Consider the following 20,874-nt stretch of genomic DNA (forward strand, 5'->3'; position numbering starts at 1 on the left):
GGAGAGCCCGTTGCGGGGTGGTTTCCAGCTCTCCGCAGTGACCCATAGTAAAAGCACGTTTTTTAAGATTTCCTCTTAGGATCCTGCAAAAACAAAGATGTCTGGTGGCAGGATCCTGCAAATGACCACATGTGGTCTCAACATGGCTCACCGTTCAGGGTGGATCCTTTTTAGAATTTACAGGGAGAGTAGTTTGACCAAGACTGTAAAATTAGGAAAAATGGTTATACTAGTTATACTAATTACTGCTGATTAAATAGAATGAGGGGGAATGACAGGGATAAAAGAGGGGAGGCATCTTGAGAGGAGACAAAGAAAAATAAGGCTTTGTTTTAGAATTCACAGTGTAGCAGGTATTTGCGGGAACATGGATTTTTCCTGGCTCTTTCAGAATCTGAATATATTAAACTACACCATAATAGAATTTAATTTTATTTAGTGGGAAAAGTTAGAAAATGATGTTAGAAAAAACAATTTTTTTCCCTGATGTGATACTAGCGTGTGTGTGTGTGTGTGTGTGTGTGTGTGACACAGGCCAAATGTTAGAATAAACAAATCAACTTTTTCTTTGGTGGGTAAACAGATGAGATCACATACGACTGACCGTGGTCCAGTCACCTTAACTACAACCTAACAAGATTTGGTTCAGTTGTTTAATTGTTAAAGGTGGCCCATTAAGAGTGGCTATTTGGAAATCAACTTTCAGCTGGGACATTTTTCACTATGGCAGTCAGACATCCTCAGAACCATGTCCTAACAATCTCTGATTGTCTACAGAGAAATAGTCATAGCTTCTCTGGATGAAGAGAGAGAGTGGAGCATGTTGCCATGTTTTGTCTCCCAGAATCTAAGATGCAATAGATTAAACCAAAGCAACAATCAGTGTTCTTGATCCTGTCTGATATTTCCCTTTACTGTTGTGTAAGATGAAGCCTTTCACATGAAAAACCATTTGCTCTATTACTTCTCAACTTGTGATATCTCATCTGGGAGTGGTTCAAGCCCCCATCCCTCAATATTTCTTCTATGACTCCAAGATTAAAAGACAATATTCTATCTTACTTTTATAGTGTCTTTTGGGAGAGGCATAAAAACAGTAATTCTTCACAGAGAAGGGAACTGTATGCTATCTGAGCTGCAAAGAGATGCTAATGTCGTCCTATTGGCAAGATCACTAACAAGGATATTCACAAGTATTTCTGTGTCGTTCAAAGTGAGAATTAGGGAAGGATAAATTACCTCAATATAACCCCAAAGTACAATTTTCATATGTAATAAAATACCATGCCTCTTCTGTAACCAAAATTGAACCCTTAGTTGACTGCTCAATCAAAAAATCAGTTAAAAAAGGGGATCATGAAAATAGCTTATACACATCTTATAGGCTTTATTTAAACTTCAAACTCATAATTATTCACTAATTCACCAGCCTTGTGAAGTAGATCAAGATTTCATCGTTGTCCTGACCAGGTGGCTCAACTGATTGGAGAATCATCTTATATATCAAAAGGTTTTGGGTTTGATTTCTGGTTAGGGCATGTACCTAGGTTTTGGGTTTGGTCCCTGCTGGGGGGGTGTGTGGTAGACAGCTGATTGATGTTTTGCTTACACTGATGTCTCTCTCTCTCTCTCTCTCTCTCCACCTTCCTCTCTCTCTAAAATCAATAAATATATCCTCAAGGGAGGATTAAAAGAAAAAAGAAAAAGATCTTGTCTTTGAGTTTGGACCTGCTGATTAGTGTTGTTTGTTGGGTCTTAGGCACAAGTGACATCCATACAGCATCTTTTTAATGCTCAGCTTCAGCTTCTTAATTGAAGGGAGAATTATAGAAACTTACAAGGCACTCTGAGGTCAGTGTTCTTCTGAATTCTTGTGATATCCCCCTCAATCCTTTACAGCTGTCTTGCTCACACTTAATATGAAAGCATGCTTTTATTGTCTCTTTTCAACACACTTAATATGGTTTTTGTAGAGACAGATATTTTTCTCTTTGTAATCATATTAATTCATTTTAATGATAGTTAATTAAATTGCATAATTAAAGTAACAAGTGCAACTGGCATCACTGGATTAGGAATAGGAACCTCTGCCTCTTGCTAATAATCCAGCTCAGGGGCCTGTGCAGAATTGTATGGGTACACTAATGAGCGGTCTACTAGTTGTAAGAATTGGCACTGCCTGGGTACCAAATAATACATTTACATCCTGGTTGGATGGAGGCTGGTTTAGAAAGGCTGGTTTTTGGATCATTGTCATCAAGTACGAAGGTCCTTGCAGATCAGTGAGCAACTCTTCCCTATTTTATTGCATCAACATATAGTATGGTCGTCCTTAGATAATGCCTCATATCTTTAAATAATTGCAACGGAGAGTCCTTTAAAACTTGGTCTTGTCTTAAGGAGCCAGCAAGTCTTTATTCAGACTAAATTAATAAAATCTATGTATTAAAATACTTCTGGGCTCAAGGTTTCTCAAACAGAGTATATCAAATTCCTTCTAGTTTTTTCTTTCTTTTTTCCTAAAAGACATATACATTATAAACAATGGGAAATATCTGTATTCAACAACAAAAGTAAAAAGGCCTCGGTGTAATTTAATGTTGGAAATCAATACTGTACATGTCTGATTGAATTGAGCGGTGGAGATGAAGACTTTCATTGCCCCAGGTGGACTGGGAGGGGTTGGTGCCTGCGAGCCGGCAGTCAGTCACAGAATACCCAGTCACTACGTATTTTCATTGCTCCTAATATTTCACAGCTCTAGGCTACCGCCTGTTCTGCCTAATGATAGCGCTAACCTTGACTGGGAGCCCTCTGAACCTTCCCCGGGGGCCCCCTGGCGCTTGTTCACCCCTTGACATCAGCCTTCAGAGTATACGAAACAGAAATCTTAATGAGAGAAGGGAGGACTGAGATGTTGCTGCATGCTCATCTGGCTAAACTCCTAACATCTGATGATTATATTTGATTTTTAAGTCATTCTGAACTCCATCTGCAACTCTGCTCCCTTTTATCTTTTCGCGGCATCTCAACCTTTACTACAAAGCTTATTTCAAGGGAAGCCTCGTAGAATTCAAATCACTCCTGCTTCATGCCAGTCTGTTTGTTTGAGATACCGGCTTACAAGATATCCTTTGAATGATTTCATTTAATGAAATCAAAGTGACTTGAAAAATAAAAACTTTGAGAGCCGAGTATGTGTTTTACACTACTTCAGGGGTTCCTCTTGCACCTTGGCGGGGTGAGGAGGGCTGAGGCCTGCTTTCCAGGTTGTTTGCAGAATTCTAAATTAGCACTGGGAAGGCCCTCAGAGGATGTGGTCATTTTGTTAGACTTCCGAAGCAACCTGGTACCAAGTCTGTGAGTTAAGAATATTTTCAAATTCTTAAGTGATGGATATTCTTTGTCGTGAGATGCCTCAGGGAGGTAGCCGTGAGAGTAGCTTCGTATCCTTAGAGATTTTCTTTTTTACTCACTTTTAGGGCATCTTATGAAGTGCTGGTGACTTTGGAGAGATTTCTAGGGGTTACTGTAAGAAGGGGAGAAGACCCCTGCGCTCTCCTCGGGCTGGCACCAGCAGTGCAGCCTGCTTTCTCCACCTGCCGGCCCTGGAGCTCATCCTGCTGTTAATGGATGCGCCTCCTCTTGGTTAGACAGGGAATCTTCAGCACAAAACTGGAAAATGATGCTGACTTACCATTCTTTTCAGCGGAGTGAACAAATGTCTTACACTGACGTACAGTAGCAAAACTTACCAGCTGTCCATTTGTCACCTCCAGTGAGAACACTGAGCACTCACTCTGGAATAGTCACAGCATATTTATGTTTCCATTAATCGTCCCAGTATCTTCAGTGATTTCATCATCCTTGTTCCATGAAAGACCAAAATGAGGTTTAGAAAAGTAAAGCTCCCACAGCCCGTAAGTGGTGTTGGTGGGACGTGCATACAGTCCTGCCTGGCTTCAAAAGTGATGGGATTAACTAGGAGACGTTTATGGCTCCTTCTGAGTATCATTGAGAAGATTTTAGAGAAATGCAAGTGCATAATACTCACCTATCCTCTTCAATTTCTGGAAAATAAAGCAACATGAAAAGGTGAGTATTTTATTTATTTATTTTTTATTAAATTTATTGGGGTGGCATAAATTATGGTTCATATATAGGTTTCAGGAGTACCATTGTGTGTCGTCTGTATATTCACCACTCAAGTCAAGTTTCCTTTCATCACCATTTATCCCCCCTTGATCCTCTCTTCCCTCCCCCTACCCTCCTTTCCCTTTGAAAATCACCATATGTCTGTCTATGAGGGTTGGGTTTTTTTTGTTCTTTTTTTGTTTTACTTTTTGCCTAGTCTCTAAAATATCTTAAATTGTTATATTCTTACTCGATCAATATGTTCCCTGCTGCTGAATAGATATCCTACCTCTATTGTCACAGTATGTTTAGTCAACATAAGAAAAAGGAAGAGAAATTGGTAGTTATTGTCTCACAGGTAGGAAAGGGAATGGAAAATATTCTATAATAAGATAAAGTATAAACTCTATAGAGTTTAAACTCTACATTGTCATTATATTATTATATTATAGCGAGGGGAAGACTGTTCTTTCTTGTGAAGTGACTGTCCACTCACTGGTCCTTGCGGCCACCCATCCCTGGCTGTTTGTGGCGAGCCGTGCTTGGGGAAGCCACCACACCAAGTGAGGTTCACTTTGGTCCTCTTGCAAGTGGGCTCCGTGGCTGGCAGGGGCTGACAGTCCTTCTGGGGCTGGGCTTCTCGATGAGCTTGCTTTCTGAAGCAGTCTCACAGCCCACATTTGCACAGGCTGACTGTCCCCCAAAATAAGGACAATTTTCTTTGCAAGTTGTTTGCCAGGGTGTGGCCTAACATGAAGAATGATTTCATATACAATTGTATGACATGATGATGAATGTTTTTAAACAAAAAAAAATACCCTGTAGATAGAACTGCCAAGCTCAAAAGCAATCCAGATGGGTTCTCTGACCTATTTCAGCACCAACATTTCCTTTGTGTTCTTAGAAATAGCTGTGGAGATTTTTATATCCATTCACATTTCAATGCTGGGACTCAGAAAGTTCCCCTCTTGTGCTTTATAGAGCAACGTGTATCACTATTACACTTGAACTGTCTGGACAGCTGTGAAGATGGAAAAGTAATAGCATGCTCGGAACATTTTCATTTTGTCGTGTATCTATAGTCCTTATTGTGCAGCTGGTCTGAATTCTCCCTGTAAAGATGCTGTGCAGCTGTTTCTCTGAGGCAGCACCTGAAGGCAAACATCCCAACTCGTTACCGTGGCACATCCTTCCCAATCTTGGAGAGCCATTTTGTCCCTAACTGTGTTGTATATAATCACAAAAGATTGCTATTTATCTGAATCTTCTTTAGGATACAATACTTAAACTCACTCTTAGAAGTTGCAGGAAGATGGCATTCCATTGTAAAAGATTTTCTACAACCCCCACCTCCACTTTTGTAGTTTCCATGGCAACATTTTGCTCTGATGGCACCTCCAGGATTATTACTATCATCACAGTTATTTCTTCTGATTACTATTGTGGCTTATTGTCATCAACATCATTTTGACTGGCGGTAGTCACATCCTGATCCTTAACACCTGGCCTCTGGGGAACGTCTTCTCAAACAGTTGAAAAGTGGAAAACATTAGAATGTAAATCCCAAGAGATTACCAATAGTGCAATTATCCTACATCAGTTTAGTTTTCGCCTTTCCTCTTTTATTTCCCCACCAAGTCATTGTAATCCTTCCAGAATATATTTGAAAGTTTCTCACAATACAAAGATATATGCAGTCGTCACTGCTGTTGGCTTGTTTTTAGAGAGAGAATGTGTGTGTCTGTGCATGTGTGTGGGTGCGTGCACACACCGACGAAGGAGGGAGGGACTATACATTTCAAGCTTTTTAATATCACTAAATGAAATTTTCATTAAATGTTGGAAACTAGTTGTCTAGAGAGTAAGTTTTAATAGAAAATGATCTACTATTTTTTTCATATCTTCAGCCAATCCTGTGACCCTCCTCGAGGTCGAGGGAGAATGGGCTTCCTTGGGGGGCCCATGTAAGTTAGCATGACTCCAATGTTGGCTAGGATGCCCCATACCCTTGAGAACTGCTTAAACTTTGCTTGAACCCCCTGCCTTCTGTTATCATGAGAATTCAGAACCCTCATTTAATTTCTATATGTCCCCCTAGCTGTCTTTTTTGTGCCTTTCTAGCCCTGGATCCCTGTGTTGATGCTGACTGCTCCTGCTAATGAAACCCTGGATGCAGAATTCTGCATCTTCACCAGCTTCTAGAAGAAACTCACATCAAGTTAGCTTGCCTTCTTGCCCTCCTGTCTTCTTTCCCTCCTTTCTCCCCTGCCTCCCCACATCCTTCACTCTTTCTTCTCTTTTTCCCTCCTTCACTCCCCACTCCCTTTCTCTTTTGCAGGGGGACCTGGAGGATTTGGCGGGCACTAGGAGTCATTAGCCTAGGGGAAGGGCCTTCCATAATCCAGCTACCAGGTCCACACCCTTCTTCCTAACCTGTTACCTCTCCTTCTGGAGCATTTAGTTTCTTCTCCTCTCACTTGGGGCTGTCCTCCTTGGAAGGAATTCAGTTTTCTCTACTTGGTTTTATTTTGCCCTGAGATATATTTGCAGCACCTGCAAATCAATTACACAAGCTCTTTCCCACATAGTGTGTAAAGACAAAACCCAACATGTATTAATTTAGTTTTTTGGTGGCACTAGAACTTGCTCTAACTCAATGCCCAAAGTCTTGCCTCGCTGCCTCCTCATCATGGGGAAGGCCATCTCCCAAGCCTCCAGGAATCTGGGAGGTGACCTGCATGAGTTGAGGGGATCGGGTGGCAGAGACAGTATGGAGGGGGGCCAGCCGACCTGTCCAGAGGCACGCAGTTCATCGAAAGGGAGCATAAGATACTTAGCTCCAATCCATGGTCGCTTGTGAGGATGGAGGTCCAGTTGCCTCATCCTCCAATTTTTAGGAAGGTTACAAAATTTCCCCAAATTTCAATGTTGATAGCTAATAAAAAATAAGCTGTGCAAGACAATATTTTGTTGGTCAAGACACATGTGGCGGGGACAGACGTAGCCTGTAGATCTCTGGTTGCTCCTTCTATCCCGGTCGTTGGGCACGGAGTCCCATGTGCCAGCACAATCTTCCTCCCCTGCTCTGTGACGCCGTCCTCCCTGTGGTCCAGCCAGGGAGGGGGTCCTCTGCACGGGGATAAATTTCAAAGCATTTTGGGTTTAAGGACATGTCTTTCAGCTCTTTGATTCTAACTCAGCAGTATCAGGGTTTGAGGGTAAGTTGAAAGCAAACATCATTCCCGGCTAAGATTTTCTGCAGCACTTTCCGCACCTTCAAGATCCATTCCTCACCATCTCTGTCTTCTGATTGCTGAGAAAAAGGGGATCCTTCCCTCCAGGGCTTGGCTAACAGTGAGGGAAAGTAATTAAGGTGCTTATTAAGGTTATCTTCCTCCCCCTTTTTTTCTGTGTTGGCAACCAGACGGCTCAACCCTTGGTTTTTCTTTTCTTTTTAAAAATCTTTTCTTTTGGAGGATCAGGACAAGGATCTCTTCAAGTGTAAAATTTATCACGAAGTGAACATTCTTATCACAAGCTCCCAAATTTCTGTGCCTGGGTCCCAGGCAGTTCTTTGCCGTTGCTGTTGCCTGGCCCTCACACACGGGGACAAGGTGGGGGGCAGTGAGGAGAAGCAGCTCTCAGTGTGCGCCTGCCCCAACGCCGGGATCCCGTTGGGGGATGTGGTCCCTCAGACTCATCAGAGTCTGGGGTTTGGCTGGTGAGTCTTCAGATTAGAAGCTTTTTAATCGACAGACAATTCCACTGCACACTGGAATCTTTTCTGGATGGAAAAAGGAACCTCATTGTAATGTGCCCGGTGTGGGCAAATATTCTCCCATGGATACACAGTTTATCAATATAAATACATTTTCATTCACCAATTCACACAAATGTATGAAAGACCTACCATCTGCTGGACGTCAGGAAGACACACACCTGTAACTAAAGCACTGTTAGTGCCTACAGGAGCTCAAGGTCTAGCAGGGGGGACAAAGGTGTAGCCCAGTGACTTTCTGTAGCCTGGTGAGGGCTCAGGGTAGATGTGCTGAGGAGATGCAGCACTCAGAGTAGAAGGAACCTCAAGGAATCAGCTTGGCCAAGGGGTGGGGGAGGGGCAGCCAAGGAAGAGGGCACAAAGGCCTGCTCTTGGGTAAGGAGGTGGGAAGGACTATGTGCCTTTGGGAAAGAAGGCTTATAGTTAGGGAAAACATTGCCAAATAGATGTCTGGAGACCCCAGAGTCCTGGCTTGCACCAGGAGAGATTCCCTTTGAGGAAGCTCATAGAGGAAGGCTGAGAGGATGAGGAGACTTCACCTCACTGTATTCACAGTGGGGAAGGCTGGTTGCAGTTGTTTAATGTACATATATTAAATATACATATAAATATTTATATATATAAATAACATATACATTGTATTGCTTTTTAATTTTAGTGCCAATGCATATAGTTAAATTTGTGAAAATTAAATGAAGAAATAATGCAACTCCAGTAGAGAGATCTTTTTCAAATATCTATAGAACCCCTGCATTTTGCACTTCAGGTGCTCTTGAAGAATTCAATTTTGAGCTGACTTCTATTTTAGCTCTTAAAAGTATCTAAGAGAGATACCCTTGAGTGTTGGAAGCATTTTAATGTAGGGGTTAACAGCTTGAACACAGATGTGACAGATACCTGGATTTGAATCCAGGCTCTCTCCTTCAATAGTTCTTGATGTTGGGCAATTTAACCTGTCTGTCTGTCTGTCTATCTCTTACTCTCTTGCTCTTGTTTTCACTGGGTTTTCCATGTTTCCTCGTGTCCCACAGCCTTTTCCTCCTCTCCTAATTTACTCTGGCAACACCGTCAGATTTCATTTCATATGCCACTTCCACAAGGAAGCCCTCCCAGATTATGCCCAATCTCCTTGTATAAAGATGTCATATAAAACATGATATACTTCTCTTTGCCTATATGTACCATTTCTGTTTATAGTTATGTGTTTATTTCTAATGGTTTAATTTATATAAGCTGCCAGCACCATACTCGTTGTTCAGCACTGTGGCCCTTTGTTTAGCATGGTATCTGCACTATATGATCCACATTTTTGAGTGAACAGGTAAGTAAACATCTCCTTTGATTGTGAACTATGTTGTATAATGCATCTAACCTATTTGGCACAGCGGCTGGTATGTAATGAATGCTTAGTATATGTGAGAACAGCATCTTGTAGGTTTGCTGTTCTCTACTTCTATAGTACACTGAGTAATGAATAATTTGTGTGTCTTTAGCTAAGTTCCAATAGTTCTATTAGCTAAGTTTTTATAGTGCAAATGCTTTTACTAAGTTCAATATTATGCCTGTGGCCCCGACGGAGTGTTGATTTAAGAAGTGAAGACCTTTGAGGTCATCTGTGGAGTTATTGATGAAGACTTTATGTGTCTGACAGTCAGGAGCAGGAACCTTGGGTCAGCAGAGTACAGCTGCTTCTTTCCAGCAATAACTATGGGCAACTCTCACTCTGTGCCCATAAAGCAGGGATAATGAACTATCTGGCAGTGCTGTTATGATTATTAAATTATTGATGCATATAAAGAGTTTAGAACAGTGCCTGGCCCACAATATACATCAATATATATTAGCTATTATTTTATAAGGACTAATAGAATGAATTATTTATAGAATTCAGTACAAAAACTAAAATAGTAATTGTTGGAGAATTGGTAATTTTCCTCTTAAGTCATGGCAGATTTAATAGAGGTCACTACATTTCCTCTTCTGACTTGATATCAGAAATTTTAGAGCTAGATTTAGTGCTTGAGGGCAGCAAATATCTCATTGCTGACTTGATATACATAAGCATTATTCTGTCAAAAGCCTTTTCTATTTCTTATATTTATACTTTGTACCAGAATATTTTTTAAAAGATTTTATTTATTTATTTTTTAGAGATGGGGAAGGAAGGGGGAAAGAGATGGAGAGAAACATTGATGTGCAAGGGAAACATCAATCTGGTTGCCTCTCTCATGGCACCAACTGGGGACCCCCAACCCAGGCATGTGCCCCAACTGGGAATTGACCCAGCAGCCTTTTGGTTGGTGGGCTGGCACTCAATCCAGTGAGCCACACCAGCCAGAGCCCAAATATGTTCTTTTAAAAAATAGAAATATGTTGCATGTTTATCACCAGCAGTCTAGTTTCCATCTGTTACCATATATTTGACCCCCTTTACCCATTATCAAATACTTATGATGTTTTACATCTGAAATTTATATAATGTTATTAACCAATGTTAGTACCTCAATTAAAAATTGAAATCTCCCTCAAGTCCTTTTGGGAAGTATGTGGGGTTACATATTATAAATTCATGAATTCCATAATCATAGGTTAGAAAGAAAACACATTTTAGGTGATTTATCGGATAAATTTCATGTTACCTAAAATTGTCTCTAAAACTCCGTATAAACTCCTCCCTCTGTTTTTTGAGTAACTAAAATAAAATTCAATATTAATGTGGGAATAATTCAGGACAAAAATTCTAATACAATATGTTCCAAATGCTTAAAACTACAGATTGCAAAATTATTGCTGGAAGTATTTGAAAAGTCCAAATTATTTTCCACTATTCATATCATAGAATCATACAGCTTGAGAATAGGGTATGGTTTGTTTACTCTTTATGTTTTACTTGGCTTGAACAATAAAAAGAACCCTGACCAACATAATTTTCTGTTACTCTAGTTTCAGTTTCTTCATAGAAATGAGACAAAACTATTGTATTTTCAAAGAATTATGGTTATAACATCTCTCAAGTTGGTTATTTCATTTGATTCCTTATGAAAGCCAACTCCTGAACCACTTGAAATAGGATATTGATCCCACTTTAACATCTTTTGAAAAAGGAATGTTAAAGATCTTCAATGGTAACTTGTTTCCAGACTTTTCACTTCTGTTGTTTCTGTTTAACTTATACCTGCAAAGTCAAACTAAAACTTGTACCTCTATGATAGAGAAAGAAGAAATAGTTGGGGGCCACTTGTGTCACAGCCCATTGTCGAAAACCAGTAATGGCTATTTATCCATTCAGTCATTTAGTCACCAACCAATAAATATTTTCATATTGAAGTCTGTGTGCCTTGTGTGTGCCAGGTTCTGAAGATGCTCCAATGACCCCTTATCCTCAATGAGTTTTATGAACTGGGTAGTGGGTGGAGACAATCAAGTGAAAAAGAGTTTTGAAAATGAACACTTCCTGACTCTGTTTCTACTAAGATGAGATACAAGAGGTGCAAGATATCAGAGTCAGTGTGGAACGGGTTCTCCCTGACTCATAAAGTAATACAGTGGAACTACCTCCTTAACTTTTGGAACCTTCCTCCTGATGAAGGCTTGTATGAGTCTGTAGAGCAAAAATAAGGATATGAGAAGGATTTCCTGGGAGCAGATGGTGTCGTGAATCCCCAATCTTTTGCCCAGAGGGGTAAGATGGGAAGGGAATAGCACACTCTTCACCTCAAAGCTTTAATGTGATCACTTAGAGAGTTGTTGTTTTAGGAATGGGGGAGGGGTCACCCTGGATTGGGATCTAACTCTTAATTGGGAAACCTAGAGGGCAACACCAAGGGTGACAAGTTGCTTTGCTGCTGCTCAGAGATCAGCCACCATGCTCTGAGTCTGTCGGAACAGACGTACGTTTCCCATGGGAGAACAGGCCAGGCCGAACCGTCTTAGTTCCTGCTGTGAGACCGGGCAGAGGCTGAGGGCAGGCCTGGGAGAGTCTCAGAGGGTGGGAACCCCAAAGAATTAACAAACAAAACAGAACAAATACAGCCTATGTGGGAAAGAGTCAGCAATATCATTTGCCAGACCAGTGAACTCAAATCTACCCACCCAGTATTTTTATTTGTTAAATCTGGTAACTCTCTTTGTTTTCTTTCCCCTCTGACCACAGCCAAACGCGCTGCAGTCCACATGGGAGAGGACGGGGGCAGCGAGGGACTGAGCAGGAGCTGGTCACACCTCCGTCCTGCAAGTTGGGCAGCTGCCCACTGCAAGCCTTAGCGAGGTGCGGAGGGAACATTCTTAACGTGGAAGATTGAGGAATTGCTTAATATGTTGGTCAAGAAACATCCCAGTTAGTGAATCTGGCTTTGTGAATTAAAGTGATCGCAGAACTGTCTTCTTCCATAGGGAGAAAATCATAGGGACCTGCCACCCTTCCTTCCCGGGACGGGAAGGATTATTGCCACTGAGTAAAAGTTTAAAGGGACAGAAAGAAACAAAAATAAATTTGTGTTTTGGTCCCGTGTACACCCATACCCACAGATGTGATGGGAGGAGCACCGCGTGTGCAAAGCAGAGACGGGGCGGAGGCACCTCCTGGAGGCTCCAGGGGGCTGGGGAAGTTAACACTGAACAGAGCACAGCAGAAATCAGAGAATTTCTGGGCAAAGGCAGTAGATTAAATACTTTAACTCCTTCCCAAGAGCCCCATAAAACAATTCTAAAATGATTTTTTTAAAGTCTTAAGGCTCAAAGGATAGTAAGAACAGAAAAGGAGGCAGTAACTACAGCATTTTGAAACCTGGAAAGCAGATGGATGTGCCGTGAAGAACTGAAGGTTAAGCTAAAGCAAAGGAAGGGGAAATCCCACTCAACCTACTCAGAATCCACAGCTCAGAAATGGGCACTGCCTAGAACTTGTAGAAGTCAGATAGACTAAAATGTGGGGAATTGATTGAAAGTTAGTTTTCCAAGTAGTCAGATCCCAGATTACCAACTCAACAACCAACAACCCAGGCAAGAGAAGGAGGATTTCTTTTTTCTAGAGAGAGAAACTGGGCTCAGTTAGGATGGAGAATATGCATTTTCTATACTGAAAACAGGGGATTCAGGGAAGGTAGACAATACTGTAAGTTGCTGAGACCATTTCGGCAACCTTGTTCTCGCATTCAGGTTCCAGACACTGAAGGGCCCCTCGTTCCCCTCCCATTCAGGGGGCTAAAGAGCTTTCTCTGCGGAATCTGACCAACCTAAGAACAACGGCCTGGAGGTTGTGATATCAAGGCTTCCCACCTAAACTGCCCAGTCAGATCGCCCGACAATGAAGGTCATACTTGAGAAGTCTTACACTTGTGTTTGGAAAATTTGTTTCTCACACTTACACATGAGGAGACAGTCAAAGATAACCAGACATTTGAGTAAAGCATCTGATATAGTATAAGAGATACGACATCTGAATAACAGGAGCTCCAGAAGGGAGACCAGACAAGATGGGAAGAAAGTAGGATGTAAGGAACAATTCCAGTACCTATGCCAAATCAAAGGATCTGAGTTCCTGATTGAAAAAGCTTATTCACTGCCTGGCAACAAAATGTTCTATTTTCAGACTATAATCAATTGTCAGGATAAACAAACAAAGAAACAAAGAGGTAAATAGAGAATCTGAGAAGCATCCCATATATATTCCCCCTCTGACCCATATGCTTTTTAGACCTCTTAGGTTTCTTTAAATATATTGTTCATTTTCCTCCTCCTGATTCTGACATGCCTATTGCAGAAAACACAGAAAATACAACACACATACTATCCCCAATCCTACAGTCCTCTTGGATTTTGTTGCTAGCTCTTCATATACCCTTGAAAGTACTGGTTCGCACTCACCTGCCATCCCCAGTGGAAAGGTAGGACCCACTCCTCCCTTTCTTAATTGGGGTACACTTGCTCCCACTTCTCAGCCCAGATCTCAGAATGCTTCATGACTAAGGCAGAGTTATTTTTCCAAAATGTGAATAAAAGAAAATAAAACCAGCTGGTATGTACCTTCCTGCTTTTGAGCATTTTAAGTCCATCAACCTGGGGGTTGCTAAGAAAAAATTTTTGGAAACTATCAAGAATTCAGGCAATTAAGTATTTTTCCAACATCAAACAATTCTATAGTCAGAATTTATTATCCCTGGTGTCTTTTAGTGTTTCAAGGAAACATCTTCTATTCATGTTAATTAGTAATCTCAAATACTTTTTCAAATAAGCCTTAAGTGTACTATTGGTAAGTAGGCGACCTTGTTTTTTTTAAAACTGCTTGAATAATAGAAAAAAAAAGACGTGCCTCTTAGAGAACAAAATGGGCATAATAATGTGAGAGGGAGCATGTAAGAATGGATGTAACGGTTGGAGTTAAAATGATGTCTGACAATTACTTTCAATTTGAACTGAGGTGAAGAAAATCAGAATTACAATACTCTTGTGATTAAACTTTGATGAAATGAAAGTGTCATCATTGTTTGATGAGAATTTTTTATTAGAGTTCAAAGAATATGAATGATTTAACCACAATGTACCAAGACCACAGGGCTGAATTTTTTCAGCTGAGAAAGGCTGAGTTTTTCTCAACCCTTCCGTACTGCAGGTCACTAGAGAAATCTCAGCCTCTCTCATTCTTCAGTTCTGTGATTGTTTCCATAAGAGCAGCTTTTGAAACAACAAGATAAAACTTATGTCTTTTGTGATAAGTTTTGACATTGAAATCCTGGAGTAGTTTAATATGGCAAATCATTTCCAGGAGCCATGTGCTGAAAATTTAGGCTCATAATTTTTCCTTTTTAAAGACATAAATTTTAGCTCTGGCTGGTGTGGCTCAGTGAATTGCATGCTGGCCTATGAACCAAAGGGTTTCCGGTTCGATTCCCAGTCAGGGCACATGCCTGGGATGCAGGCCAGGTTTCCGAGGGGGCGGGCCCTCAAGAGGCAAACCATAGATTGATGTTTCTCACCCTCTCTTTCTCCCTCCCCTTCTCTCTAAAAATAAATAAATAAAATCTTTTTTAAAAAAGGACATATATTTTAGAAGCTAGGCTTCTTGAGAGAAATGGGAAGATCCTTTTTTTTTCCTGTATTCGTTGCTGAAAAATCAAGATTTAGTGTCCTTTTATTCCATGTGAGGAGTCTATTTCTTTTTAGCCTGATGTTTTGACAGCTGAAATTGAAATGAGGGCTAATATTTTTTGAAGACAATGCATAGTCCAGTTTTATTTGGGGCACTCTTACAGATGACAGAATATCCAGACTTAGCACATAGACCTTTCCTGTATAAAGGTAACTGCTGTCTTAGCAACTCCCTGGGTGGGAGCAGGAGTGTGGGGAGCCCCTCTGCGCTCACTCTGCTGTTACTACTGGGTTCCCGCCCATCTGCCCTCCCCCCTCCCCCTTTCCCTCTTCTTTTTCCCTTTCCTTCTCCTTTGGGGGCCCAAAATTTAAACAAATGTTTTCCACAGTGATTGGTTGTACATTTTTGTATTTTTAAATATTTTTTATCTTCTGAGGGTCTGAGTCAAAATAGTTGGGGAATTAGTCTGCAATTCTATAGTTTAGAAATGGGGAGGTACTGGATGTGTTCAGCTCTATTTTAAAAATGAAAATTTCTTTCCTGGCAATGATTATTTTATTCAATTATTTCCCATGACTGTTGACATTTTAACAATATTATAACTTGGCCACTCAAAAATAACTTTATTTGATTTTTAAAAAATGCAGTCTGTACACTTTATAGACTCACCTAGGATAAGTCATTATAGACTAGCTTGATAATTGCAAAACACTGTTTTATTGATTCCCTTATTAAAATATTATTTTATTTGAATAAGATAAATATTTAATAAATAAATGTAATTTATTGAAAATTTTTGTAGACCCTTGAACAAAATAGTGTGTATATATATATTGACTAGGGGATTAATGGATAAAGAAGAATTAAAATACATTTTACTTGTCTCAATGAAGGGCAAAGAGAAATTGTCAAATTTGGTAAAGACCAAACAGGAAATTTGAGTTTAAAAAGTAGAAGGTATATTGTATAAGAGGTTTCTGTCATACCCAGGCTCACTAACAGAAGAGTTTTCTTGGCTATTCAAAGTCCCTTTCAAAAATACTTTATAAGTTTAGCTGATTTATCTTTATGGCATTTGCACTTGAATATTTAAATCTTCCTTCAGAAGTGGTCAAAATGATAATCAGAGATTAAGTCGGGAAAACTGAGAGGTTCAAACATACTGCAATCTCTATTGGATATGAAAAGTCAAAGGCTTGGGAAAAACAGATATGAAAGCTGGAAAAATTGGCAGCCTAGAATATCACAGGTAAGAAATAGTAGAAGGTAGTAGCTAAGAGGAGAGTCCATGGACAGACTGTGAAGGATTAAATTCCACCTTACCACTTAGTAGCTCTTTTACTTTGAACAAGTTACTTACCCTTCTTAGACCTCAGTTTCCTCACCTATAAATGGGGATAGTAGCAGTAATTACCTCATAAAGTTTCTATGACAAAGAAGTACACAGTGTAAAGTATGCATTTAGTATAGAGTGAGTGCTCAATAGCTGGAAATTATCATCATCATCATCATCATCATCATCACTATTGAAATATCGAAGCTCTTATCAGTAACTTTGCAATTAATTCTCAACTCTTTTTCCTGGACCAATGAAACATCTTAAACAGTAGTCTTTATAATATTCTAAACAAATCAATAAAAACTCTTTTTTAAAAAAGAATTTATTTATTTATTTATTTTTAGAGAGAGGAGAAGGGAAGGAGAAAGAAGGAGAGAGATGCCATCAATGTGTGGTTGCCTCTTGCATGCCCCCAACTGGGGACCTGGCCCACAACCCAGGAATGTGCTCTGACTGGGAATCAAACTGGCGACCCTTTGGTTTACAGGCCAGTATTCAATCCACTTAGCCACACCACCCAGGGCTAATAAAAACTTTTCTAAATTATCAAAATTATCCTCAAGTAAAGCTGTCGCAGCAGTCAACCTCGTTCTATTTGTGACCTTTCCTAAGGTCTGCAATACTTACTCCAGGTCTATAGTATGTAATTTATTGCTTCTTATTGGCATTTTAATCAGGATTTCCCCTCGTATGGCTACAATATATTTCTTGCCACTTACGGAAATATGTCTAATGGGAAATTTTGCTGATAGATGAATGGGAGAACTTTGATTTAGGGGAATAACATCAGTGATTGGGATTAATTAGGATGTGGGTTCCAGTTTTTGCTTTACCACTAGGCATAATTTTGGGCAGTTTAATCACCTCGACACTTGGTTTTCTCACGTTTGGAAATAAGAATGATAGTAATGCTTACCTCACAATGAGCCTTTAAGATCAAACATATATTTTGTATACATGCATTCTTCTTCTACCCATCAGACACTTGGCCAATGCTTTCAGGGAAGAAGGAATACAGGCTTTGGTTTTCATCTGTTCACAGATTATCTTCATACTTCCAGATTGGAGTGCTTCTTTCATCCATCCATGCATCCATCCACACATGCATGCATCCATCCACCTTACAGTTATTGAGCACTGGCCATGTACTATCAGTGTGCTGTGCACAAAGGTTGCAAGCATCAATGCCAGTGACTTCTGTACATGTTGAGGTGGCACAATTCAACTCAGTTTTTTAGGGTCCTCAATGTATCCTTAAGCCCGAGGAGTGAAGAAATAGAAAAACTAAAAAATAGTAAGAATTAACTCAGATGGCATATTGTTTTGGACATTTTCCAAGCAAGATAATTATGTAAAATCAGGCTGGCATCTATATCTCTAGCTTTCCACGCTCGTTAAAATACTTTCCTTATTGAAATACTCATGGAGCTAAATTTCGTCTAACATCTGGCCATTGTATAAATATAGCAATGAAAACATGTCTTGTTGCCTGCACATTAGGTATAAATTTTAGAAATCCAATTAGTGTTTCATTCTTTTTGTGCATTTTGCTTTTATTTTTCTTTAGTGTTTGAGCTAATTTCAGGTTCTTAACTGGAATTGTAAGACTTCGAATATATAGCACACATCTATATAACAGCAAAACCAACTAGATTGAGTTATAATACTTAGTGCCATTTTCTACAAGTTGCAAGATGGTCCTTAGGTTCTTTATTCATTTCTGAAACAAGCATTTATTCAGTGAAATCAAGGCTTGTGCTCCATACTGAGGTTGGGGAATACAGAATAAATAATACTAAATCTTAGCCCTTGAAAAGTTTAGAATTTGGGAAGATGAACCTACACAAATAATTTTACTACAACATGACAAATGCTATAAGAGAAGTTCATATCCACCTGGCTCCAAAGGCATCACGTATTCCTTATCTAATGGGTCACACACTGCATAGACGACGGTCCTCAATCCTTTCCCATCAAAACTGAGGAGCCCCTCAAACCAGGAACCCAAGGGAGTAAACCAGTACTCATTGTACTTTTATTATCCATCTACATAGGCAGAATCTGCCAAAAACCATAAGGATAGATCATCTATTTGACAATACCATCTCATTTGAGTCACAGTTGTTTGTCTTCACTTTTAGAATTACTATAATGACAGCTGATATTTAATGGCCTATTTTGCATAGGTGTGGACATTTAGAATTAAGCCCACAAAAACCTAATTTTCACTCCCTACATCAGAGCTTACTACAGTGTATATTCCCTCTGCAGGTTCTCAAAAATCCATTTTATTATATGGATCTCACCAACATTTCATTTGATATTGATTATATTTAAATATCTAAACCTTCTTGGTCATTCTAAAGGATGCTTTTAACACCTTACTTGCACACTGGCTGGTGTGGCTCAGTGGATTGAATGCTGGCTAAAATTTGCTGGTTTGATTCCCAGTCAGGACACATTTCTGGGCTCTGGGCCAGGTTCCAGTTGGTTGCAACTGATGGATATTTCTCTCCCTCTCTTTTTTTCTCCCTTCCCCCGTCTCTAAAAATAAATATAAATAAATAAAATCTAAAAAAAATTTAACTTGCAAAAACTATGGATAAATTTTCAAACATCATCAAGCACAATGCTTACCTTTCAAAACATTAAAAAGTTTATTTGCACAAGCTTAGTAGTATGAAATACAACATAATTCATGGAAATCAACCACAATGCTAATACTTTAATAGATTGTTCCAAATATTAGACATTATAGTTTAAATCTCCTTAACATTAGCTCTAACACTGGAATAACATTTCAGTTAATAAATTATTGTGAATATAACCATCTGTTCAGCTTATTCTCACCAGTTTATCATGAATTACAATTTCATTGTGACTTGGGTCATAAAAGTGATAAACAATTGTTTATATATTTTCATAAATTGCCTGTTTATTTAATTAATCCTGAAAAGAATCTAGAAATATATTCCAGTGGGTTCTATAAATTAAATATGCTTTTTAGCTCTTGGATTTTAACATGCACGAGTAACACTATAAGTGCTCTTAAATTTAATGTTCATTGCACATGTTGTATAACATTTATTTGATAATACATTTTATAAACTATAGTTATTTGCAAAAGTGAGCAGCCACAGATTTTGAGCCCTGAATTAAATGTCTTCCATGTACGCAAATTTCAGAAAAATTATTGGCTTCAAAAGTTACTGCCGTTTGGGGTGATCTGTAAAGTACTACAATACCAATGCAAAGAGATAACATTTGTGGTAAAGAACGTGAGTTTTGTTATAGTTTCCAAATAATAACCACATCTTCCTAATAATTTTGATGCCATAAACATATCATGAAGGACAGAATTACTTTTACTTTCAGGCATAAAATATTCTGAATTTGCATATCCTGTAGAGCTTCTGATGAGAATTTATATTGGCTTTATATTGTTTCATAAGGTGGTCTCTTGAGCTCCCAATGTCACCTTCAGGTGTCACAAAGGCAATTTCTTCATCAAATGTTCACAACAAGTAGAGATAATGCCAATGTGTTGCAACAAAGGGCCTTGCCAGATTTAATTTTAACATTTGAATTTGCTACTCTCTTTTGGTATTTTCCTGTTCATTTTGGAGTTTAAACCAGTAAGTGAGTTATCTGGTTTCACGGTGTAAGAAGAATATTTTGTGCAATTAGGAATCATTCCTCTTATAATTAATCTGACAGCTTAATTCCATCACCTACGTTATTCAAATATTTTTGATCTTCTAAAATCTTCAAGATTGAGAGGCAGCTCTAGCTAGCATCTATCAACTTCATTGGAAAACTTGTCAGATTATAGAAAGTATAAGAATTTATGAAAAGTATCATATGGCAGAAACAAAGTATAGAAATCGTAAATGTAGGCAACTCTCTAGCAATAAGAAAATACTTCCTTCCAGAGTAAAAACTTAGGACTCTTTGAGGAAAATGTTGTCTTCAACAATGAAAACATTCATTCAAATCTGGGCTCCAAATTATTAAGGAATCCATGACAACTTAAAAAAAATGACTCTTGCACTTGGAACTCTGTGGTAAACTATACACATTTTCAGGGAAGAGACCACCTTGCAATTTGGGGGCACTTGTACTTTTCCTTCGGGAAGAGATGCTTGGCATCGTTTCCTGGCTGGGTATAATTCATTTATGTCCTTCCAGTTTTTTTCTCTCTGATCTCTTTTCTGTGTATCTGTCAGTGGCCCTCTCCTGGGAGCAGCACAAGGCACTTCATTAATAAGAAGGGATTAAAGGAAAAGCCCTAGTCTCCTAATACACTTGGATAATTTGGTGCCATCCACAAGGCAATAGACCCCTGCTGCATAGATGTCATTAGAAAGGTACAATTTCATTACTTTTTACTGGCAGAGCCTTGAGTGAAATACAAAATATGTTGTCTCACATGCAGGAAAAAAAAAAGTGCTAAAGCTTTCATGCCTCTAAAATTGTAGAATGCAAAAATATATTTTACAGTTTTACATTTATATTGCCTTCCCTTAGTAGTCCTTG

Source organism: Pteronotus mesoamericanus, unplaced genomic scaffold (assembly GCF_021234165.1).
Source record: "Pteronotus mesoamericanus isolate MK-2021 breed Mesoamerican mustached bat unplaced genomic scaffold, CSHL_Meso_final contig_74, whole genome shotgun sequence".
Classification (NCBI taxonomy): Eukaryota; Metazoa; Chordata; class Mammalia; order Chiroptera; family Mormoopidae; genus Pteronotus; species Pteronotus mesoamericanus.